Below are 26,604 nucleotides of genomic sequence, written 5' to 3' on the forward strand. Positions count from 1 at the left end.
TACCCCTCTTGATTGAACACAAATTCAAACCAAGTCCAAAAGATCGGAAAAAGAGGGGTGCAGTAACTTATCAGGGTAAAGACTCCGGAGCACCCGAGAGCAGAAATCTGTCTTTAGCTCATATGAAGATGACACTCACTTGTATAACCCCTTTATACAGGAGGGGGGGGGGCTTTTTCACGCATTTCACAGATAGAATACAAGGTAAAGAACAACCATACCCGAACCAGAACTCGAACCCGGTACGCCCAGATCACAGGGAAGGCGCGCTACCCCTAGGGTAGGTCGCCAGAATTTTCATATTTATAATTTAATTAAATAATTGTAAATTATTTAAACGTATTCATAAAATTTCGTGAAAAAGAACAGAAAATAAATATTTTTGATTAAAGAAAAGATTTTTTCCGACTTTTAAATCCTGATGTCAGTAGAATTTTCTGAAAAACTTAGCTAGTGTTTATGAACCGAATAATTAAATCTAAATATTGTCAACACAAATTTCCAAAAGGACAATAATATAAATATAGCTTCTAGGAAATTGATTTTCAAAAGTTTAGTCTCCTGATTGACATTTTCCTCTAAAAATACTCCTACACTTTCCTGGGATTCGAAAATAACATACCTACGCATTTTCCAACATTTTTGCATGCGTCATTAGAGCCAACTTACAAAGCAGGTCGGAATAAATAAATAAATGTTGAGCAATTTTAAGTCCTGAACAACATAATGGTTAATCTTGATAATGGAAAACTCACGTAATTCATTTTTTAATAATATTAACAGTAATCGGTTAAATTGTGGAAAATGCTTAATTTTTTTTTAATATTTATTTTGCATTTAAAAAATTAAGCATTCATTTTTTCAAATCTTACATATTTCATGTTTGCAAAAATGGAATTTTTTATAGATATTATGCTGAATTCCCAAGATAAAAAGCTTTCTGTATATTTGCGTAATCTCGATGAAAATATACTATTTAAAAATCTTCGGAATTCAATTATAAATTAATAGATTGCATTTATTACATTGTGCTAGTAGTGCCACATCATAATGATTTTTTTTAAATTTATTCCTAATTCCTATAGTATATATAATTATGAATTATAAATTAAAGACTAAAATGCAGGGAATAATAAATATAAAAAATTCTTATCCACAGTAGTAAAAATGTGTTTTAAAAAATTGCTTTTATCAAATTCATTCGTTTATGAAATGTTACAAATACAAATGTTTATAATAAGTAAGAATGTCTGTATTGAAGATTGATCTGTCTGAATATTGAAGCCATTGAATACAGCACAGAAGAATGTGAAATGGAAACAATATTGATATCTATTATTTCAATTCTTAACATAGCTTGATCAAATATTTTTTTTTTGGTTGTCGCTGTCCAATGGAGCTTTATTTAATAATCAAATGCCCATTTTGTGGCGAAAACTCTGGAGAAATTCCAGTCACTTAACAGGTACGTAAAATTCACTATTTAAGAAATTATTGATGTATTATTATTAAAATATTGAAATGTTGATGCATTGTTCCAATAATAATTTTTTTTCATCTTTTCCTTTTTTAAGATAAATTGTCTCATTTATCTTATGACATGTTAGATAATGTAGAGTTGCAGAATGAAGATGAGTGAAACTTCAATTTATATGATTTAAAATAATTCTTCTGTCAGGCCTAAACTCTATTTATCACTTTTGACTCAGTCCTTATGATACTAAATTAAAAATAATTGCGACTCAACATAATATGAATGAATAGCTTAGAATTTAATAAATATATACATATATTAATAAACAAATTTATCTTCTAAATAATAACATTTTCCAAAAAAATGACTTTTCTGTAAACATTTTTTTCCTGCATGTAATATAAGAGCAATGGAGAAACCGATTTACAGAAACGGTCCATTCAATTAGAAAAACTGCAAGTAGATTTTGTTAGAATCTGTTGTTTACACAATGGATACTAATTTTAGTTTTTTTTTTTTTTTTTTTTTTTTTTTTTTTTTTAAGAAACAAAAAAACTTTTTGTCAATGCATTTAAAAGGAAAAAATAATTTTTAAGCAAAAATCATACAAAAAAAAAAGCAAAAATTGCAGAATTGTCAAGCATTAAAAACATTAGGGAAAGAATAAAAACCATTATAAATATTATACAAAAAAAATCCTAAAAAATTTATTTGTAAGAATTAAAATGCATTTTAAACATGTTTGTTTCTAATTTACTTAGATCATTTCTAGCTGAATCTCATGTTTTTATTTATTTTTCTTTTGTTTTTATCTCCAAGTTTTTATTTAAAAAAATTTAATACGTTGTTGAAAACGATTTTTTAAAGTTTGATAAAAATACTTCTCATTTTATTATATTTTTAAAATATAGTTTTAGTTGCACTTCATTAAAACATACATAAAATATTGAAATTTAAATGCATTACATGATTTAGCGCAGATGTACGCTACGACCATTTTGATTTGTTCTACAATTTCGATACAGTTACTTTGATCATTATAATACGAAAGAAAATACAAAGTAATGTTTCCATCTACATGAATACTCGCGCAAAAAATCACATAAAAAGTTCAAATTATATGCTTCAGCCGCCAATTTGCTTCTGTTTGCTCTGTTGCTTTATCCATTGGGAAAATGTATTCGCATGTACCTTATGCGATATTTTTTATTTTTTTATTTTTATGGGAGAAAGGTTATTAAAGTTCTCACACGCGAGTGAAATGCTGGAAAGCTTCCAAACTAAAACATTCTTTTTCTTTATAGCATTAACATTTGTCACACAATAAGGTAATAATTTGTAGATAAAATAGGCATGCAATTGTAACAATTCTTTTCCATCGTTTTAGAGAAACAAATTATTTTCAAGCTTATTTTCATTCGAATTGCATGGATAAAGAGTTCAATTTTCTCAAATTTCATATCAAAATTCCTTAAATGTTAAACAATTTTCTGCTTAAAACATTTCTTTAAAATTTATATTTTTTGTAATAACTTTCTTCAGTAGGACATCGATTTTCATACTCTAGGACTCATTATAATAAAACTTGTTTGGAATGTACCTCATAAGTGTACCATAAATGTACCGTAGTGCACATAACAGTAATGATATCTGTGCTGCCAATAATATCATATGATGAGCCCTCAGCCTCGAAGAATATTTGTTTTGTCTGTGGAATATACCACTTTAGAGAAAGTACTAACATAACAAAAAAGAATTGAGGAATTTATTTCCTCAAATTTCAAATTAATCGTCTTAAAGTGTTGAACAATTAAATGTAAGTATTAATCTTAACGTAATTAATCTTAATTTTAATGTAAGTAATCAATTAGAATTAATCTTAATGTAAGTAATCAATTTAATGTATTAATCTTAAATCATTTTTTAAAATTTTGTGTGTGGTTATTTTCTTCATTTTGAAATCGATTCCCTAATCTTTAGGACTCAGTACTATAGAGGTACGTTTGAATGGACCTGATAATCATATGGCAATGATGGTATTTATGTTCCTCGCAAAATCTGAGCCAGAAGGAAAATTATTTATTTGATCTGTAAAACATACCCTTTTTACAAGGATGAGGGATGCAGAAACGATCAAAACAACAATGATCGCCTCTCAATTTTCACGTTTACTTACATATGGCGTATTCATTGTTCATCTTAGTTGCAAAATGGCAGGAATCTAATATATACTGTTAAGAAAGTGTACTGTTCTAATATATACTGTTAGAAAGCCTAAAATAAATAAATTAATTTAATAAATTAATGTATTTTAAAAAAATGAATTACTTTTCAACATAATTTTAATGATATTTATTTTGTATGATGTGCTATTACATAACATCTCAAGTCACATCAAGAGCTCTGATTAAAACAACTGAAATGGTCTCCTCCAAAATTTCTCTCTCACTCTCTAACAATTGTACTGCTGTATTGTTAACCGCATGCCATTTACAAACAATATTTCAGAAGACCCCACTAACGTGGAAACTTCAGGGATTAATGCACGGAACGCGGTTAAAACAGAGCTACCAGAAACCAGATAAGTAATTTCGGCAATTTTCCCTACTGATTGAAGCCAAACTTTGAAGCAACATTATAATAAACAACCAAATTAAACCATTTTTCATGTATTTAGGTCTTTACGTTTTTGAGTTATTACGTTCAAATGCTCGTGAAAGTACAAACTAACAGATAATCAACTCGTTGATGGATTTGGTTCCAAATTTTGCACTTTAGATCTTCTGAAAGTACAGATTAACAGATAATCACCTCTTTGTTGGTCTTGGTTCTAAATTTTATACATATCTGTACTTTAGATGTTAAATCAGTATCTGAAATTTTACCATATTGTTCTCTTCATTTTACAGTTATCGTGTTCACTTATATAAGCCGGACAGACAGACCTCCTAAAAATGGATTTTGTTCAACATTTTTTAAAAATCAAAAACTTTTGAGCCAAGACCATATATCAGATTTCATATATCTAGACCAAAGCACTTTTGAGTTGTCGTGTTAACAAACATAATTCAAAATATATTTTTCAGATTTAGAGAGGTCTCAAACACGGAGTTTCATCAAAATTTCAATTTTTTTGGCGATTACAATACTTTCTCTTATCATTTTTTGTGCAAGAGAAAATTAAAATATATTTATAACTTTAATTTGTATGGTGTACAGCTTACGTATATCCTTCTAGACATGACTGAAATACATCTTCTTAGAATTGCAATAGTTTTTGAAATTCCATTTTGGACAAACTAATTTTCGTATATTATTAGAGCATGAAATTGCCCAATTATTGTAAACAGATTTTGTGTTGCACCATATCCGGAAAATTTCACCAGTTCCAAGTAAGAGATGATGGCAGGTAAAGTACATTTTTTTTGTTGCCCTTTTTGGCATTTTCAGACTAGCCTTCTGTTTCTGTTTAATGATCAGATGAAACTGCATGCATAATTCTAAAGATAACTCAAGCCATTTAAAGAAAAAAGGAGCCCTTATCCAATATCATGTTATTAAGCTTTCTAATTTTTCCGTATTTATAATGGGCATGGTTATGAAATGAAATTGCAGTAACTTTATATGAAAGAGGTATAGTATAGCCTCTAAAATGGGTTTTCCGTTGCAATCGGAAACAGAATTTTAGGACGCATTTTAGCATCATTATATCTACTCATTATAGAGGAGAATGGATATCTATGTTGACAAGACTTTTTGCCATGGATGTATTTTGGGGGATAGGAATACGTAATTCGGATCAAATTTTGTCTAGAAATTTTAAATAATTAAAAAAAAGCGAGATTTCGATATTTCCTCAATAACTTCCGGAAATAATTTTTTACAAAAAGAATTTTTACATTATTTTGAAATGTCATGAAATTATCTATTTAAAAATGCCACTTTAATTGTCATGTAATTTTTTTTTTGAATTTTCGTAATATTTTTTACAAAATTTTTAACAATGGTTTTCATTGTTGTAGTGAATTTTAAACAGTTTTCATTGGTCCATTAAATATTTAATCACCTGATTGCCTTCCGTTGTTGAAAGTTGAGGAAGAAGAATAAGTATTCATTGCTTCGCTTGAAATATCACCATTATAGTTTATTCTTTGTAAAGTTTCCGTGAGGATTACGATAGTGAACTAAAATGATTATTATAAAATAGATATCCTACATAGTTAAATGATACTATGACTTCTCTGATATGATTAAGAAGGTTATGTGCATAATGAAATAGAGAAAGTGTAAGGCTATTAAAACAAAACTACTTTATGTTTCACAAAATTTAAAACATAAACTACTTTATTGAGGGAATTATGGGCATGATATGCATAAGATATTTTAATGTAATTAAACAGTTCTAATACTCCAGCTATTTTTGACCTGTTGGTGGTTAAAGGTGGCTGATGCTAAAATATTAGTACTTACATTCTGTAAATTGCGTCATACAATTATTCAAAAATCCTGAAAATTCCCTACAGCCCTAACTATAATGGTTGTTAGATCTATGAAATCTGGGATATAGTCATCATACCCCATATTTCACTAACTAAAGATAAGAGTTTAAGATAAAGTAAATTTAAGATAAAGTTTGTCAATATTTTAATGAAATTTTAAATTTCATGTTAGACAAAATTTTAACCTTTTTCTTAATAACTTTTATCTGCATTAGCGCATAAATATCATTTTATACCTCTTAAAATTTTAAAATATTAGCTTTTTAGTTATAGTAATATATTTGTCTAATTTTTAAAAAATAAAATTTTACTATACAAAGCTGATGCAATGGCTATTTCTATTCTCACTGTTGAAAATCTCAGTTGTCAGTCTAAATGTTGAGTCTATTTTCAAGTTTTAATCCCTAAAGTGTTTTTTTTTATTGTTAAATGATACCTTCAACTTCGAGAATGTGCCGCTTGTTAAGTCAGCTAATAATCGGTATAATACATAAAAGTTTTGTAGATTATGTGTAACTTTGCCTAGAACATAAAATTTGAATTATTTAATTTCAGCTTTTAAGTTATTTAAAAAAAAAATTAATTTTCATGCTTTTCGGTGTCCTGCTATTTTCAATTTAATAGAAATTTCTTGCATTTTATTTAATATTTTATTTAAAAATTTATTATTTTGATATAATTTTATAAAACAATTTAGAAATGACAGTGGAATAGTATTTCCCAAATGCAAGTGAACAAATAATTGATCTTTTTAAGCAATATAATGTCGTTAGACTGGCATTCTTTCTTTCAATTGTATGATATAACAATCGTTATGGGCAAAATGGAACTGCTTACGCAATTCAAGCAGGAAAATTTAAAATTATCAAACTACAATTTTCAGGACTAGGAGTTTGAATTTCGTTCATTCGTTCTATTCTTTTATATCAATACAAAGGTTTAAAACCTTCCGATGCTACAAGTTAATTGAATCATCGAGGTAAACAGCTATCCAATAAAATATACAATTGCAAATTCGACAGTAAAATACTTAATTTTAAAATTTTTGATCAACAACATAAGTAACAAAAAGGTATTTTGAAATAAAAATATTATAAATTTCAAAAATTATTTCAAAGGGCCGATTTTAATAAAACTCTTATGATATGGAGAGTGATTAAAACTGAATTGAAAATTCGCGTCTATTAGTAGTAACCAGCAAGAGTGGTCTATCCAAAACTTTCTCGAATACTCCCTAATAAATGTGTTATTCCAGAGAATGCTTTGAATGCAATGGTTAGGAAATACAATAGCGTACTATAATTAGGCAATATTAACCTTTGACGTGAATTTGGGTCTTGTACTGAATTTATGGCATGCGATTAATAGTATCCTAAAATTGAATTTGAGTTTTCTATGTGTTTTTTTTCCAATCAATTGAAACAAAAATTTGAAGGTACAGTCCTAGAGACGGGTACCATTTGGCAATTTTCCGCCAAATTTTTCTCGCTAAGCCCCGCGGACACTGTAATCTTCAGAATTTTATTTCTCAATATTATGAATATTTTCAAGAGACGCTGGAGACTTTATCTTTAAAGTTTGGAGCCAAATTTGGCGATACCCGTCCCTAGGATTTAGCCAAATTTGACGCAAAACTACAGTTGTAGTCGAAACAACTAAAAATCCCATGCTAAAACTGATATATTTAAGTCATTGAATTGACTAATCGCGCTTACATGTTTTATCTTGACACGTTTGGTTTCATGGTCCCTATAACATATAAGTACCTTAATTGTTTACAATAAACACAATTTTTTCTGCAAAATTATCGCAAAACGCACATTATAACTGTTATCATTATTTATAATACCAGACAAGGAAATCAAAAAATGCTTAACATCAATAATCTCATATACAATACTAATAACACTCCCAAAACAAGATAATCGTTACCAATGGTCTTCCTTCTCTCCTTAGTATAGTGTGTTCTATTTAACCGGGTAGATTTGAAAGCACAATATTGTCACCAATTCTTCGCCAAATAATTTTTTGAGGGATATGATGAAAGCTGTATAAAAGCAGTTGGTGATATCAGTATCATGTCTGAGTATTCGTCCTCAATGCAATAACGAGCTTTACCATTTTTTCCAACTTTCATTATATCCTGCTTTAATATCTATCAAATATATGTCAAAAGAGGTAATCTGTTCAATTCTATTTAGTGCGTCATCGAGTTTGCTTTCAATATGGTAATCCAAACAAGCAAGCGAAATAATTTTTCTAGGAATCATAAGGTGGATTTGTTTATTATTTTTTTTCGTTTGTTGAGTTGTACATCTACTACGAAAATTTTAAGAGAAATCAAAATTAAAAATAATCGGCAAATAAATAACTATTAAAGAATTTAATTAAATTACTTATTACAATTGAAAACATATTATTACTGCTAATACAACATTTTAGTGCTATTTTTAAAATAAACTGTGAACAAATAATATTTATTTTCTGGAAGTTCTTTTTGAATTAATTTATTCTAATTAAAATAATCTATTCCTGAATTTTGTCAGAATAGAAAATAAAAAACTAAAAACATCTGCTCTAGCTTTTTTGAAATCGTTTGCCTTTATTTAACGACTTTCCATTTTAAAATTATTTTGTCATTCTAAAGGAATTCTTTACGATTTCAAGTTCTTTCAGTGACAATCTGATGTCAATGATTGTTCAAGAATCTGTGTCTAATTATTGGGATGATCAAAAATATTACAATCACATATATAATCATGAATAATTTGTTGTAGAATTCGATACTTACTTGGCGCAATATATATCTCGAAGACGTTGCATCACTGAAAAGTTTCGCTGTTTTTTTTTTTGCAAAAATTCTTATATTGTTCCCAACTCAAATGAAGAATTAGTTGAACTGAGTAAGTATATTTATTCTTTAAAAGTTCTTCTAAAGAAAAGCATCAATCTCTGGGTAGCGAAGCTATTAGGAACTGATTTTTCCTCCTGTGCTACTTCTGTTATATCCAGAATCCTTATGTTCAATGTATAAGCGAAACCGCAGAATGTTTTTTAAGGTAAAAAAATTCTGCTTAGTGCTTTTTTGAGAAGACAAAGACATCTCTTGCTCGATTTATTCTACTTTTTTGAGTTATTCAAAAAAAAAAAATCTTTATTTTCAATGTGCTACCAAAGCTACTAGGTTCCCGTTTTCGCTGCCTGTGAAACTTTGGAATGTTCTTTTTTAAGGTAAAACAATTCTGCCCGGTAATTCTGAAGGCATCGCGTGCTCTAGTTTTATTATCTCAAGCGCAGACCTGGGCTGACAATTTACAGAAGCTCTTTATTTCAGCATTCAAAGACCACTCAACAATAATTACCTACAAAGGTTCAAAAAGAAGTCTTCTTGGAAAAATAATCATGACCAATAAAGCTCTTAATTTTAATAAATAAAAGGCGGATAACCATAACTGTATCACAGTATTGCTTATCTGATCAGTCATCTTATTTGGCGCGGTTGACATCTTTGGAAAGTAAGGAACACACTAAACTAGAATTTTTCCTGGATTGGCATTTATATTGCTCACTATTGTACTTTCAGTACCTCATCTGCCTCACCTCATCTTTCAGTACCGGAATACACGCCATGTTCTCAAAAGTTTACTATGCATGATGATTTAAAATAATATACTTTATAATAAAAAGCAATGAAGTCAAGTAGTGTCTTAATAGAACTACCACAGAAATGTTACAAGAGAATCATAAAATATATGTACTGAGATTTGTCTATGTCACTTTTCCGATAACAGCAACATTTATTACCAAGAATAACAAATTCTGTTTGTGCATTAATGAAAAAAAGGTGAGAAGAATGCATAGTCTTATACTAATTGCCAATACAACAGAATCAAAGGTCCTTGCAATACTTCCTAAGTACAGATTTGAATTTTTAGGGAAAAATAAAATCAGCATATTTAGGCACTGGAGGTTAAGTTTCAGGACTACTATTCTCCGAAAATTATAAAAATATTTTGGAATAGACTATAAAACACTGAACGAATTCATCGCCAACTTTATGACATTTAACCAAAGTTAAAATGAGCATTATTCGTAATATTTCAACCATATTAAATCTATTAGCAAAAGTGAGGGCTTACTGCTTCAAAAATTTAACTTGATTTGATGTATGAATTTTCATAAATCAACAGACTGTTTTATTTTTGTATGCCCCTCCGCATTTCACTTTTGATTCTAGTGTAGATTTGGGTGCCCCTTCGATTGGCGATTGCCCCTTCGATAAATTTCAGCGATGAAGCACTACTTCTGGTTTCCATAATGTTTTGTTTCCATTGACATTACTGTTGGTTTACCGAATAAGGTCTTGGAGTCAAAAAATCGCCAAAAAATCAAGGGGCACTCAATTGTAAACTTTTACCTCGCTTTTTTTCAAAACACTTCGAAATAAGCACATTTGGAGTAAATTTTGGTTTATTTCAAGCAAATGGAAAATTATTATTCATTTAATAATAGATGATGCATATTGGTTTGAAATCTACGTTCGTGTACCCCCTTCATACTGCCAACAACGAGAAATAGGTTACTGAAAAAAAAAGCAAGATGGTTGTTAAAGAAAATAATACTGTGAAGTGTTAAAATAATGAACATTAAAGTAGATTTTAACCCGGATTGTTCTAAATTGGTTATAAAGATTATTATTTACGGTACTTTAACGTTTCCGAGGGCAGTGAAAAAATCGCGAAACTGTTGGCGATTTAATTTTTCATTTCCCAGGTCAGTTGGTGACAGTTAAATTATTTTCACCAAATAGCCAACAAAAAACATTTTTGATTTGGCGAAAATAATTTAGTTGTGGCCAATGGCCCTCAGAAACGGGAAAAGTACATTATTTACAAATGAATTCTTACACTTCCTATGTTTTGCTGTAATTTAATTCATTTATGGGCATCATCGGCGCATGCGTAGCAGGAATCTGATCCTTCAAATATTAGCTCTGAATTATTGTCTGCATAAGCATAAGAATCCTCCCGATTCACTTGAATAGACTCTGATTCTTTTCCCTCTTGTTTATATGACGAAAATTCATGGAGATCTTTAATATATTCATCATTTCTTTTATCAATTTTCGACGCTGTTCGGGACAATTCTGAAATCGCAACTCCACTCAGAGTCATATCTCGTATTAACTGACGCTTTTTGAGATACAGGTTATGAGCTTCTGTGTTTTTATCCCTCATTTCAGTTACAGACAATTGAGATGAAAGTGAACTAGAATCCATACTTGCCGAAGACGATTGTTCCTCATCTGGGTTTTGATTTGGATTTGCTTTAAAAGCAGGAAATGAAACAGAACTCCTTTCATTTAATTCAGCATTATTTGCATCAGCTGTAACAGAGGTCCTTGAAAGAGACTGCTCCTATCTTTCGTTCAATGATTCAGAAGACGAAGGTGGATTCGTCAGTTTTTCCATGAATCTGTGAGCAAAGAAGGCTGCCACTAAAATTAAGGTTATTAGAATTGCAGCACTTGTTAATACGATTGTGGTCATTTGCCTTTTTGAACTGATCTTATTTGAAAAACAACTCGCATGGGTTTTTAAAAATTCATCTGAACCATCACCACAATTACTTATGCCATCACATGTGAAACCATTCCATACACAGAATCCATCTGCACATCGGAAATCGCTTGCATAGCAAGAATCATTTTGTCGAGCAACAGTTGCAACGAAACTGAATTGTAAATGATTTTCGCTGTCGTTGCTACGAACGACATTTATGTACACATCAGGGTAAAAAAAATACATTCTTGCGGTTTTTAAAGGAATCGCGAGTCCCGGGTTGCACACCCAGAAATCGACTGTAGAACTGGTATTAAATAATACAAAATCACTATTTGCTTGGCAGTCCATAGCCAATTCCCGCTCGTCGAATACAAACAAAATGGAGGAATTATAAACTGAATGGACTTCTAAAGTTGTTATGGTATTATCGTTTAGCTGTTTAGTAGATACTTCAATAACCACCGATGAGGGTGGTCCAGTTTCATTTAGTATGATCTTATTTCCTGTATTTCTGGTATATTCAGCAATATCTATTTGCATATACAATGCAGTGAATCGAATAAACCAAAGAAAGGTTATAATATTCAATGCCTGAATCATGTAGATACTTTTTAAATATAATTTATTGCACTCTCTATATTTTAAATTTGGTTAAATATAAAATACTCTGTAAAATTCACTGTAGTTAAAAATTAAATAACTTGCACATTATTTTCACTTGATTGAATTTATACTCAGTTATTTGTTTAAAATCCGCAAATTATTATTAAAAATCTCTTTGGCCGGAAATGCCACAATTTGCGTAATCGGAAGTAAATTTATTTTTCATTTGAGCATTTCGTATTGACCGTTGTAATGATTTAATAAGCGTAGTACCAATTCTCACTATAGAAAATTCATACAATAATTAAAATATCCCTGGCATCATTTTTAATTTTTCCGGTTACAAATTTTTAGATGTTTTTAAAACGAATCATAATAGCATAATTTTAATATGAGATTACTTTGATATTGTATATATAATTTCCAATTTTGTGGATGTTATTTCATCTAAAAAAGGACGCGATTCTATAATAACCTTCGTTTTTACGACAAAAGGGAACTAAATTTTCTTTTCGAACAAGAAATATATTATACATGTTCAGAACCAAAAGAGATGTGGACCTTTCGAAAAGTATACCGATTAGAATGTTCCCCTTCTTCATCTCATCGCAGTTGAAAATTATAAGGATCATATACCTCTTCTATAGTCGAAACGATATATTACTCTCATTAAAGTAAATTATTCCACTCGGAAAGCAGGTACATTTCTGCTGACACGAGAAATGTTATCCAAACTATGTAGTTACTGTTTTGAATTACTGACATTTAAGATTTCATTTTCGCTGAATTCATTTTTACCAATTCTTGAAAGCTTCGTATTTTTTAAAAGTAGAATTTAGAACATGTTTTAATGTGTTTAACGTAACTTGGGATAAGACATGAAATATTGGGAAAATGCATTTACAATATTCATGAAATTCTATCTTTTGGCCATTTTGTCTTCCAGTTTTCACTTGCTGCTAATCCTGCATATTATAATTGACTTCAGATCCCTCTTAGGATTACAGATAATACTATGACTCTTTTCTGTGTTTTTATTGCGGATAGTGTACATTTTTCTAATGGACTTCTTGACCATTCTACTTTATTTTTAGAATTATTTTTGTAGCTTCCTGATTTCACTATTAGTGCCGTTGTAACAAATCTAAATAAACTCAGCATAGTCACTTTACTATGAGTGCATGTTAATTACCTGGCTACCTAAGACTATCTTCATCATATATTTTTTGTTCCCAATATGATTCCTCTCCATATTGATCTATTACATCATTAGGTGTGAAAGCAGATTTTTTTTACTTGAATATTTGATTATTTAAAAAACACCATAATTTTTTTGCAATCTACATTAATTTCATCCCTTGATAAACGATTAATGCGCTTATTGCCTTGCTCTATCTTTTATTTCTAGATTTATTATTGATTTACGATTTTATGATTCATTTCAGCAGCTTTCTTGAGATCACAACATTTAGCGAAAACGTACTGTTATGTTATATATTTTTCTCCCTTTTAATTCGTAAGCCTCTTTGAAATTTTTCATTTTTTATACCGTTTTATTTTCAGTATTTTTTAAACTTTTTTTGTAACAGATTTTTAGGAGGATATTTTTCTGTTGATTATGTATATATATATATATATATATATATATATATATATATATATATATATATATATATATATATATATATATATATATATATATATATATATATATATCGGTGTTTTAATTTATTACCTAATTTTATATTAAATTAAACCTTTATTTTTATATAATATTTTTTGAGATTAATTATATTTTATTAATAATTATACAAAATTTTTTAAAGAATTAAGAAAAGTAATTAAGAAAATATTTTTATAACTTTAAAATAAGCATGATTTAGATTTTTAAATGAATGATTGCATTTCTAAAGACAGCATATGGCAATTGAAACAAGTGTACACAAATATAGAATCTTTAAATATATAAAAAAGAATAGCACAAATATTATACAAAAACATTAAACTTCAATTCTGTTCTATAAAAATGCAAAACTTGAGAACCAATTTCAAAATGTTGTTTGAGAGTTAATATGCTGAGAAATGTATTCTATATTTCAAAAACTCATTTTGTATGAATTCTAATGTACAAATTTCTCCTGTTTTCCCGGACATTTCCGTTAAACGAATCGGGAATTTCGATACTTACTAACTTCAAAAAGCAATTTGGACACCATCCAAATTTCACTAGTTGTGTGAGAATGAGTGTTAATCTATTCCCTCACCCACTTAAACAGAGATGGCAACTAATACTAAAAGCCATTTATCTGAAAAGCATATAAATTTTTTCAGAAAAAACCCTTGCTAATAATGAGTTATTAAATGCTAATTAATGCCGACTGCGTTTCGGTTTTGGAATAAAATGGCTGAATGTTTTAGAAAGTGACATTTCTGTCGGAAATTGATTTAGATTTGACTTTTCTTTTCGAAAAATTTGTTAAATTTTTTCATACATTAGGTACAAAGTTGTAGACGATTAACATAAAATGAAAAGAAAGAATTTTTTTATCTCCTATTCGTCACAAAGTGAAATAAATAAATGTCATTTCTAATATTTGTTCGAGTGCAGAAACTCTCGAATAATGCTTTGACGCATTTAATAAAGAAAGTCATAATCTCACAGGCTTATATGAGAGAGAAATATAAATAAAACTGAATATAAATACATTCAATAAATAAATAGTAACATTTTAGAAGAGATTAGAACCTCTAATCCGAAACATTGTAGCATGATAAAGCTGGATCTATTTATTTGCTTATATAGTTTTTTTTTCTCGAAATTCTGGTTTTTTTTAATAAAAACATCAGACGATTTATCTAATATTTTGTCAATCCTTTTTAAATAACAATTCTTCCTAAGAAACTACGAACTACAGTTAAAAAAGAATATCGTAATAATATCGTAATAAAACTCATCGTAATATCTTAGTTTTAATTCATAGATATGTATGCATTTTACTTTTTAAATTTGCTTTTTATGATAAAGCTGCAATAACGTGTACGTAAAAAATGTATTTCAAACATGTAACCATAAACAAAGAAAAATATTGAAACTTAAAATATTGTACTTAAAATATATTAAAGAATAAACTGTCAGAAAATAAATTTGGTAACACCAAGAAACACATATTTTTATGAAAGTAATGCATTATCGTTTTTGTGAAACAACATACACAGGAGATAATATAAAATCGTTAGAATTTCAAAACATTTTTAATTAACTTTTAATCTAATCTGAATCTAACAGTCTGGTGTATTGAGTATTTTAAACAATATATTAATATTTCAAGAAAATCGCACAATTTACAAATAATATTCAACTTATAAACAATTTCATATTAAAATAATGAAACATTTTATATAATAAATAAAGATTTGTAAATCCTTTTATTAAAGTCTCTTTATATAAAATTCATGTAGAATTACATCAATTTCAAACTTCATTTTTAAGCTAGAGACAAGGAATTGCATCAAAGCGATATTCAAGTTGAAGCGTAACTTAATAAAAATAAAATATTTTCGCGCTTCAATATAATTATTTTTTATTTCTACAAAAATGCTTTTCATCTAAATGGCATTTTAAAAGTAAAATTTTGGTTAATAAAGTAAAAAATGATTCAATAAAATATTTTTGTCGCTTAGCAACGGTCGTCATCGTTTGCTTTTCTGTGAGTTGAGTGCACTTGCTGAAAATTTATTGATGCTATTAACTCAATACTATGAATTTCGCTACGAAGCTATTAATAATATTAAAAACAGTTAAAAGTCTTCTCTAAAAGCTTTAAAATAAAAAAGAAGCTTATTTTAAGTTTGAAAATAAGTCAGAATTTAAAGCAATTGTAACTTTTAATGTTAATACAGATTTTCAAATTGATTTTTATAATTTTCTATACAGAAAAATGATCTAATCCTGCTTTAGCAACTGAAAATTACTTGTGGTTAGGTATAGTAAAAAATATCTAGATATTTCTATTCACTAATTTCTGGTAGAATTAATTAAAAATTTTAGTATATTTTCTATTTTTGCCCATTAGAAATTATACTTTAAATTTTGCGCAAAATAAATTATTTCTGTTCAAAAATGTAAAGAATTCCAAAATATAATGAACAGATCATATTTGTTCAACCATGGAATTACAGTACATAAGCTGCATATTAATATTGTTACAGCTTTATAAAAATATAGTTTCATTTTACTTGATTGTGAATAATTTATTGATTTAATTTAGTGATTGACAATCCGACATTTGAAGATGACGCACTTGCGTAATATTTTTGAATGAATATCTGTATTATTAAAAAAAAATTTATAGAATGCCATTTTATTCTTTTAAAAGTGTTGATTTTCTAAATAAAATGACTGAAAAATTGAACTGTAATTTTCACTAGATTAATTTCATATATTATTTCACTGTTCAGCATGAAGATGTATTTTCACATGAAGAAGCAGCATACAGTTTCTCAGGAATTATTAGTGAAATAATATCGACAATAACATAAAATAAAGCTACGAAATCTATGTAATATAAATATGAAACTTAAAATTCCTTTGTATGTTTGTGTTTTATATAATTCCACACGTCTCGATAAATTCGAACAAAATTTGACACATAAAGTTCATTAGCAGCTAGAAGGATTTACTGCGTTATTAAAAAATCTATACAACCTTCTAAAATGAATGAAATAGGAATTGAAAGATTTTGCTTTTTTTTCTCTGTAACTTCCGAACAGAACATTGCACAAAAATTATTTTTACATCACCCAAAAATTAAAGAAAAAGCAACTTTGCTTTTTAGTGATATCAATTCCACTTCTATACGGCAATTTCTTTGATTTTAAGCATTATTTAAAATTAATTTTAGTACATTTTATAACAATGTATTTTTCCCATTACAATATTAAACCTATTTCATACTTAATTACATTTATCACTCGCCTGCTTTTGTCAGTGTTGAAGTTAAAGTTATTTCCTTCGGACATTTTTACTTTTGCTTTTGTTGCGGAGCTTTTATCATTGCATTTGTTACATTATTGCTTTTGATGCCTGTTTTAAAAAGGTGCCTTTTAAAGCTGTCGCAATATTTTTATCTGTGATATTTATATCTGTGCCTAAATTTCTTTCATATTTTAATAATTTACAATTTTTATACGTCTAATTAGCATACCATAAGTTTTTTTTACTGGTTTTCAATTTGACTTTAGTTGATAAGATTATATTTTAAAACAAATTGAAAATATTTTTAATTTATAGATTAATTTATATGTACTTTGACCATCTTATTCCATAAAAATCATTTATTTGCGTGTTATCAAAATTTTGTAATTGCTGGAATTCTTTTCTAGAAGCAAATGATATTAAAATGCCTAATTATAACAATTAAACATTTTACTGTGATAATAATTCTTTTATCGAATTCACGCTATTAATCCCATCTAATGACAGAATCGTTAGCGAACAATCAAATCATTAATGGCCATAGAAAAAAAATACTATTACTGGTAAGCAATTTCTTCGTCCTTTAAGGTGTAGGTACACACTTGAAGATTTTTTTTTTTTAATTTTAACTTCAAAAATCCATTTTTTCACAGTAGGTTATTAATATATGTTTAAACTCATTTCAGTGAGAAAAAAACCATATTACACTAATTATTACTTATTTAAATAATATTTAATGAGCTAATTAGCCTATTTTTTGAAACATGATATCTTAAATTCTAATTTGTACAGACACAAAATTCTATTGGAAATTATGCCTAATATTAGTCTTCATGTTGTCTGCCTCAAACAAGTTATAAAAATGTATAGTTTTTTTAAACAATTTTTTCATCCACGATGAATAGAAAAAGTGAGCCGGCGTCCTGGCATAGGGGTAGCGCGTCTTCCCCGTGATCTGGGCGTCCCGGGTTCGTGTCCCGGTTTGGGCATGATTGTTCTTCTGTTGTTCTATCTGTGAGATGTGTGAATGTGCCCTCCTGTAAAAAGGGGTTGTGCAAGCGAATGAGTGATGCGTGAGTGACAAAGTCGTACTCTTGGCCCTAGTTGGCGCTGCTATAAAAAATAAGAGACGTCCCCCTCAGGCTTAAATCGCTGTCTTCGTAACAGTGGGCTTGCCAGTGGCAAGTGCCATAAGAAACAAACAAACAAACAAGAAAAAGTGAGATTTTTTCCTGTAATTTTAACATTTAAACAGCTATTAAAAATTTATTTCTATAAATGTAACTTTGATTGAGGCACAAAGCATCCGCTATTTCATACAGATTATTTTGCTATATAAATAACTGTATTTGGTTCATTTCTTGTTGAGTTATGGTTGTTTGAATGAAGCAACATAGTGGAAAAATATCATTCTTCATAAAATGAGTTTTAAAAACACTGTAACTAGAGTTTTTAATGAAAGCACCTCAGGAAAAATAATTATAACTCAAGAAATATTTCGAATACTGACAATATCTTGGCATCGTTTGAAAGCTAAAGGATCAGAAAACATTATTAAGCAATAAAAAAATATTCGATATTTTGAACGATTTTCGAAGTTTCAAGTGTGTACATACACCTTAAGCCTTGAAAAGTTTATTTTTCAAATTACCGACTCAAAACTTTTAATTAATGCAAAACTAAACCAAACGATAGCATTGGTTTGGACTAGGACATTCAATATTTCATGAAATCAAACAATGTATTTTCTCTCAAAACGGAACATAGAGTCGAATCCATACTTTAAAAGGATTATAGATGAAGAAATTATATCACATATTACCAGGAATTCTCCTTCTAAATATGTATCAAATTTATCAAAATAGCATACCAGAGGATATTCCGTTATCCCTTTATGACTTAAAAATGAAAAAGAGAAGGCAATAACAGCCAAGCGTAATTACCCGGATGGTTATTACCTCGGTCCCGCTAAATAAATTTGGATAACATGACAACCTTTACTGGCACTCATACTGCCAAGAAAAGGACATGACCAAATTCTGAATATATTTGAAGCGTTGAAATATTGAACAAACTGTTGTACAAGCATAATCTCAATTACAAATTCATATCGTCTGCCAAAATTTTCTACAAAATGCAATTTTTAATAAAAGCCATCTACATATTCTTCTTAGATCATTGAAGCACTATATTAATTTTTATTTCTTGGCATTAAAGGATAACTTTTTTTGTTAAAATCCCAATCAGCACACTTTTTTAAATGAAATTATTTAGCATCTGAACCAAAGAATTTTTAAGATGCCTTTTTTTAAACTTTTAAGTTAAAATTTAATCTTTTAAAAACGTTATTATGAAATTAGAAACTCCGTCCTTCTCCGTTAGCTTTCTAGAAAAGAAGACATAAATATTTTTTACATATATACTCCAAATGTCGATATTAAAAGAGTTTTTTCATTCGGATTCTTTGGAGTAACAATTATGTTTAATGTTAAATACTTTTATGGATTGAACATAAAAGCTTTGCAACTTAGAAATATATATGCTGCAATTTTTTGTTACATATATGTAAAATAATTAGATGCAGGTGGAACTGAGATTACAGTGACCAATAAAAATTAATATTGATTTCCCATATTTGCGAAAGCGAAGCAATTAGCTGAAAATAAAGTTGTTCCAAAAGAAGAGAGGTAAAATGAGATTAGAAAATTTTCTGCAAACGATAATATTAGAATATAAATTATATTAAAATATTTTTCACTATTTATGATTTTCTAATTTGCCTTCTCACCAGATCAGCGAAGAAATAAAAATTCTCCACTTTGATCCACGTTTTGTATCAAAATTTTCAACAGCATTTTCTTTTATTGTGAGTTTGAGAAAATTTTCGAGCTCATCAGAAAAATAATGAGCGAGATATATGAGATATCCGTGTAATGAGATATAATACCTCATATACACAAGTATAGGCATTTGCACAATGAGCATTTGAATTTGCTTAGAAAACTCCGTAATATACAGATATAGACGAAGGGCGTAGAAATAGACCTTTCCAGCTGGTTACTTTGGTCTGGTGGGGGAATTTGGAAAGGATATACCAGCGCAGGTGTCATCCTTGTCATCTAACCCCGGTTCAAAATTACGAGAACCATCCCCAAATAGCCATACTGTTTCTCCAGAATTGACATTGTTATAACTAAATTAAATTCATTGGTTCATTTATGCAATTAACCAGCTGATTCAACAAAGCATTTTCTGTGTAAAAACGTATTTAATATGCACTATTTATATGATGTCAAAACAATGCACAAAACGAAGGAAGCGAACCAACAGCCACAGTGAATATCATACAAATAATGTAAGAAAATAAATAATCATTTGATGTATTGTTATGAGTAAAGCAAAAAAAAAAAAAAAAAAAAATGTTAACTCCTTTATATTTAATACAAAGGTGCTAAAGATCAAGCTTTCGTTGTTTAGAAAAAAATTCATAAAATGTTGTTGCATGCTTAACTATATTAAAAGCGGTACGACAAAAGCGACTCTGAAATCATTTTTAAAAAACTAAAATTTTTTTTTTTTTTTCGTCCGTTAAAGAATGCGACATGAAATATATTATTCAGCGATTTCTTGTTTATTCCGCGTACTGAATCAAATTTTTAATGAGGACGTGACAATATTTCTCTCTTGATGATGGAAAACATTATAATAAAATATGGCGATTTTTAAAAATGCAATTAAAATGGAACATTTCGAGTTAGAAAAAATACTTTAATGAAGATGTTTTTGAGAACATCATAATCATGTCTCTATAATTGATTCATTATTTTCGTTTGAATATTATTTTGAAAAACAATCTTATATTTGTTATATTGTAAAATTTTTCACAAAATATATTCAGATACATAGAGAAAAATCACATTTATTCTCTTTTCAACATAAATATAGTATAAACGATTTTTCACTAAATGGAATGTAAATGTATTTCTTACTCTGAGATTCTAATCTTGATAGTTTTAACATAATATAGGGGAAATTAGAAATGCATTGTGTCGAAGCAGCAAAAATGACTGTTTACAAAATCTGGAAGAGAAATATTGAGAAGTTTTCCTATTTTTATGAATTTATTCTGCACAACTAAAACTGCAAAAATCTTACTCATATCTCAGTTAAAAGGAATTTGATTAAACAATTGATGAATACAATAAATAAATAACAATCTGTCAAAACAGTTAAATTTATATTCGTGAAATACATTTTACCTGTCTCTTTTACTTTCTGATTAAACTTTTAGTCTCATTATTATTTCAAAATGATTATAATTCTTTTCTTCTTTCTTTTAGACAATATAGTTAAAAAATAATGAAAAAAAAAACTTTTTCTGATAGCAAAATTTAATATTTGGGAAATACTAATATTAAGATTTTTTTTTTAATTTTAAATATTGCTAGGACAGCCTTTCTAATAATAGCTTCATTTTTAACTGATGTCGTTTTGTTTTTTCAATAGGTCATACTATTTCTTTTTTAAATATCGGGCGTTTAATAGCAAAAAACGAAAAGTAACATATATGTGTTTTTTTATCTGTTTCAAAACAAATACATGCATCATCCGAGTTTCCATTTCATTAATAATCTTGTCGTTGATGCTGATTAAATTAAAAACTATTGAGCTAATTCAATAGCTTTTTCACCAAATAATTTTATTAATTTCTCTTTATATGCCCTTCACTATATTTTTTGTCTTATAAAATATTTAATTTGATTAAAAACCCTACTGTTAAATATTTCCTTCCTTAGATTTCAAAAATCAATAAAATTCTCAAAATTTCTCTAATTTAAAGAAAAACAAACATTTGTTGTAACTTCGAGATGTAGATCCACATACAATTAAACTAAATTATAATGAATTATTTAAATAAGTTTATTATATCTAAAACGAATATATCTAAATGTTACAGGATTTTTACTTCTAAATAACGCAGTTAAAAATGCCGAAAAATATTGCTGCCACTATGCATAATTTGAAAAAATATAAAAAAATTAATCGATTTCATTAACACCAAATACTAAAAAATATATTACAACTAATGATGGTTTTATTAATCAACTATTATTTTGTTATTGGTTTTTTAGTTCAACCAATAGAGTTTATTAATAAGTAACCGCTTTTGGCAACTAGCTTCTTTCTAATCAAACGAAAATCGATTTTGATGTAGGTCTCGGTACTCAGAAACGACTGATTCTATTACTTTTCTTTTACTGGACCTACTTGAAGAAAAAGGAAATACACCAGTTGAATATTTAGATTAAAATAATCCCATACTATAAAATTATAACAATTCATCCGCTATAAAATTATAACAATTTTTCCACTATAAAATTATAACAATTCATCCTATAAAATTGTAACAATTCATTCATCCTATAAAATTGTAACAATTCTCGTTTATTTCAAAATTCTATTTTTTAGAAACTTTTGATTATTCTATTGTTTAAAAACTAATTCTTAATATTTCACCTCCTCAAGGTAAGTTATGCAAACATTCTAAAACATACAAATTGTTTGATGAAATAGATTATTGACAAAGATACATGCTTCCCAAATAAGAATGTAAAAGCATCCAGTTTAAGCGATGAAACTGACCATTGGTAAGTTTATTCTTTGCTTGTAAACATGCGAAATTATATGAGCTATACGATGAAATAAATTATTGACAAAATTTCTATTTCTTACGGAGGCCGCGGTGGCCTGGTGGTAAGATCTCGTCTTTGGGACTTGACGTCTACAGGTTCGAGACGGGATTCTTATGAAGAACCGTCGTATAAGTGGGCTGGTGTGCGTTAAAGCCGTCGGAGCCATATTTCCTCCCGCTTCTTTAGCATATAAATTTGGAGAGGGGGGATGGTTGTCGTCCTAATCATGTAACTGCTCTTCAAAATAGCTCTATTGTTGCTTTAACGCTTGACGTTAATATAACCAAACTTAACTCTGTTTCTTAAGTAAATTTCTTAAGTAAACGCGTGAAGTCATACGAATTATATGATGAAATAGATCATTTGCAGAGTTTCTGCTTTCCATCTAACATTATATAATAAGTTCAGTAATTAGCATAATAAAGATTCAAAGTTCGCTATTAGTTGCATGTAGGGCCACTTTCGCTTAAAATAATCTCCTTCTCAGATTAAGCCTTATAGATTAATAATAAGAAATGCCAGACATGCCTTTTAAACATTAATTTTCACGTCTTAGACTTTCATAAATAATAATTTCGCTTAATTGTTACACTTATGCTGATAAATTACAATTTGTCTTATGCTGATATAAAGCCTTGCTAAAATATAAATTAATGTATAAAGAATTAAAGCATTTCTTTTGAAACGAATATTAATTCTGAGATAGGAGACAGTATCCATAATTAGTTGCATCTAACTTCATCAAGATTTTATCATTGTCACGAAAAGCAGTAATGGGAAATTTTAGGTTAAAGATATTTCATTGCAAAGAAAAAAATTCCAATTTCAGCCCTTATTTAATTTTTTAAAAAAATGTAAATAATGGATGTAACTATAATTTCTTAAATTTCATCCACTTATTCTGTTGCTTTAAAATTAATTTTTAAAACTTTCTCTCACAGACAAAGTTTGTACTTTTTAAAAAAAAATATGGAAGATTATACAAATATAATAAAATAAATTATTCTTGTAAAAATGACTGTCACTTGCTATAAATAGAATATTCTAGATTCCGTATTTGAAACCAATCTTTTTTATCTTTGAGTCTCAATAAAAAAATGAGAAACTATATCTAAAGGACAATATCAAAATAAAATAAATTCTTAATTAATTTCAAATTTTAAAATTAATTTTAATATGAATTCTGTAACTCACAAATAATAAATTTCGTTTTATTGTCTATTTTTTAAAAAGAAAAGGTTACTTAAAACTTTATTTTATATTGCCTCAGATAAAATAAACAATTAAATTTAAAACATAATTTTTTTTTATCTTTAACCTGTGCATTCACTCATTGTTTGAGCATAAAATTTCTTATTACTGCTTTAATTTAGCTAAAAGACTTTGTTATCTCAAAAGTCAAAGGCATTTCAAATAAAAATAAATGTGTACAATAAACATTTAAAGCACTTTTAAATGCAAAAACATCATTATGGATATATGCTTGTTCGATGATAAATACTTTATTAGTTAAAAGTCAAATGAAATTTAGCAAAAATAATAAATCAAAACAAATTTTCAGATTGGAAATAGTTCAGATTCTACATAAGGCTAAATTTTTTCGAAGCGCAAACTGCCGAAGAAAATATTTCATGTCAAATACATAATTCCTTCTTTTTTTGAACTTATAAAAAAATAATAAGCTATTTTGAAAAGAGAGTTATTTGTAGAGAGTAGAGATTTCATGTTTCAAAATATATCATTAAAATTCAATAATTTTTTCCACAAAATCGAGCAAAAGCTTTTCTTTTTCTCTTATTGCTCTAAAAATTTTAAGATTGCAGTTCTTAGCAAATATCTCACTTATAAAACCTATTATTTTCTAATAAATTGTCAAAACATTCATAAAAAATCTTTACGGTAATATAAATACACATAGAAAATATTTAAGATGATTTTTACCAATTTAGTGCTAGTTGCGTTTTTACCATATATACTACAAAACATTATATCAAGTCATTTCTTTGCAATGAGCCTTGAGGAAAACATAAAATAGTACACAAAATATGATTTCAATATGAAATTAATCAGCGGATGATTTGTTAACTAGGAGGAATTAAACCATTCAATTAAGGAGCAATTTTGATTTTGAATACCATCCTTGTAAATATTTGGCTTTATTTTTATTTTACAATAATAATAATAATGAACTTTTTGTAGGGTAAATAAGGAATATAAAATGACAAATGAAAATTAGTTTTGAGATTGAAATCAATCAATCATTTCCATTCAAATATTGTCTAGAATCAGCTAAATACATTAATTATGCATTAGTTTGAATTTATAACTGTTTAATTCATACTTGTTAATGATAATAATAATATATTCATCTGAAATAAACTTTATATTTATTGATTTAAAATAAACAGTTCTGTTAACTTTATATTTTATGCTTGCTTTTTTTGCTTATCTTTGTTCTAAAATATGTAACATTATTTTAACACTTTAATTTTTGATATTTTTTTTTCCTTTGGAAAATATTTAGTCTTTTATAAACATTAAAATTGCTTAAAATTAGTTATAGAATATAAAAATTTAAGCCCCCTCTTCACTAAATGAATGTCACTTTTGACCCAAACTTCGTTGGTTTTGTTTGGATTTAATCATTTTCTCTCATTGAGCTTTATAAGAGGGACAACAAAAAATAATCACACTGAGATAGATTTCCAAAATGAGATAAACCACCCCTACAAGAAATTTATATCAATTCCTCCCATTTCGTGCTGGTCAAGATGATTCCTGAAGAATTCTCCCTTTTCTCTACGGAGAGTGCTCTCTTCTCTCCACGGTCGACTACCCAATGAAATTGCAATCAATAAATTTCTCTGCAGGGTTAAAAAACATCTCACTCACCTTCGTATGTAGGGAAGGGGTCCGAGTACACCGTGCCCATATCCCTTGAATAGAGCACTTGCCCTCGACCCTGGGGGGTCCTCTTTGGATGCCCGTAGTTCTTTTTTGGGAGCGAGAACCGCTCTGGATGAGAGTTAGGCTTAGGGTGAACCAACTCTCGACCTTCTCCTTTAGCTTTCCCGTCTTCTCGGTAATTTCTGCCAGAGGAGGATACAAAGGGGTTACAGCATGACGACGGTACGCCTTCGAGTAGTGCTTCACTTGGATGTACCACAGAGAGGTTGTTTTCAGTGGCCGCCAAGCTCCATAGAAGCAAGCACTTCAGCTCAGGAGAGCCAGGGCCTCCATATTGTCGAGTCTCATCCACATCAAAGGTGCGTGCGCATGCGTGTATCCTTCCGCCAGATGCGATGAGGTCAATAAATATAGTTCACGTCAACTTTGAGGATGCGCGCGGATCTGGGAGCACGACAAGCGTATGAAAAATACTCACCGCGAAAATGATTAATTGGCCTTGTTTAATCGAAATGGTGCGCTTTGTTTTGAGTTCTCTCAGTTGCACCTAATTAATCATAACTGTGGGTTTGTGTGGTTGGGTTTGGTAATAAATCGAAACTGGAAGGTGGGCTTTTGTTTTGGGAAGGGGAGGCTTCGCTTGTGAATGCGCGTGATATTTTGTGAGCACCTTTGTGTGCCTTACACTTTGGGAATTATATCACTTTGAATACAACGTAATCGTGCTTAATCAAAACGGGATCTTTGTGCCTTAGTTACTAATTGAGAGCATATTTGGTAGCGATTTGGGATGGATTTATCCTGCTTTATTAATTCATTTTAAATAAAGGATATTTATTACTTTGTAACTTAGACGAGAACCGAAACGATGTATTACAATTTAACATGG

At 28.6% G+C, this 26,604-nt stretch overlaps 1 protein-coding gene across 2 annotated transcripts in view; it reads right to left on the reverse strand.

Moving 5' to 3' along the window:
- Window positions 1-26,040, reverse strand: part of LOC129964280 (regulator of G-protein signaling 20-like) — a 101,443-nt gene extending 75,403 nt beyond the window's left edge. For both annotated transcript variants that reach the window (XM_056079037.1, XM_056079034.1), the window contains exon 1: window positions 25,701-26,040. The gene's annotated coding sequence lies outside the window, so the exon portion shown is untranslated. The remainder of the gene's footprint in view (window positions 1-25,700) is intronic.
- Window positions 26,041-26,604: the final 564 nt, after the last annotated feature.

This window comes from Argiope bruennichi, chromosome 3, assembly GCF_947563725.1.
Source record: "Argiope bruennichi chromosome 3, qqArgBrue1.1, whole genome shotgun sequence".
Classification (NCBI taxonomy): Eukaryota; Metazoa; Arthropoda; class Arachnida; order Araneae; family Araneidae; genus Argiope; species Argiope bruennichi.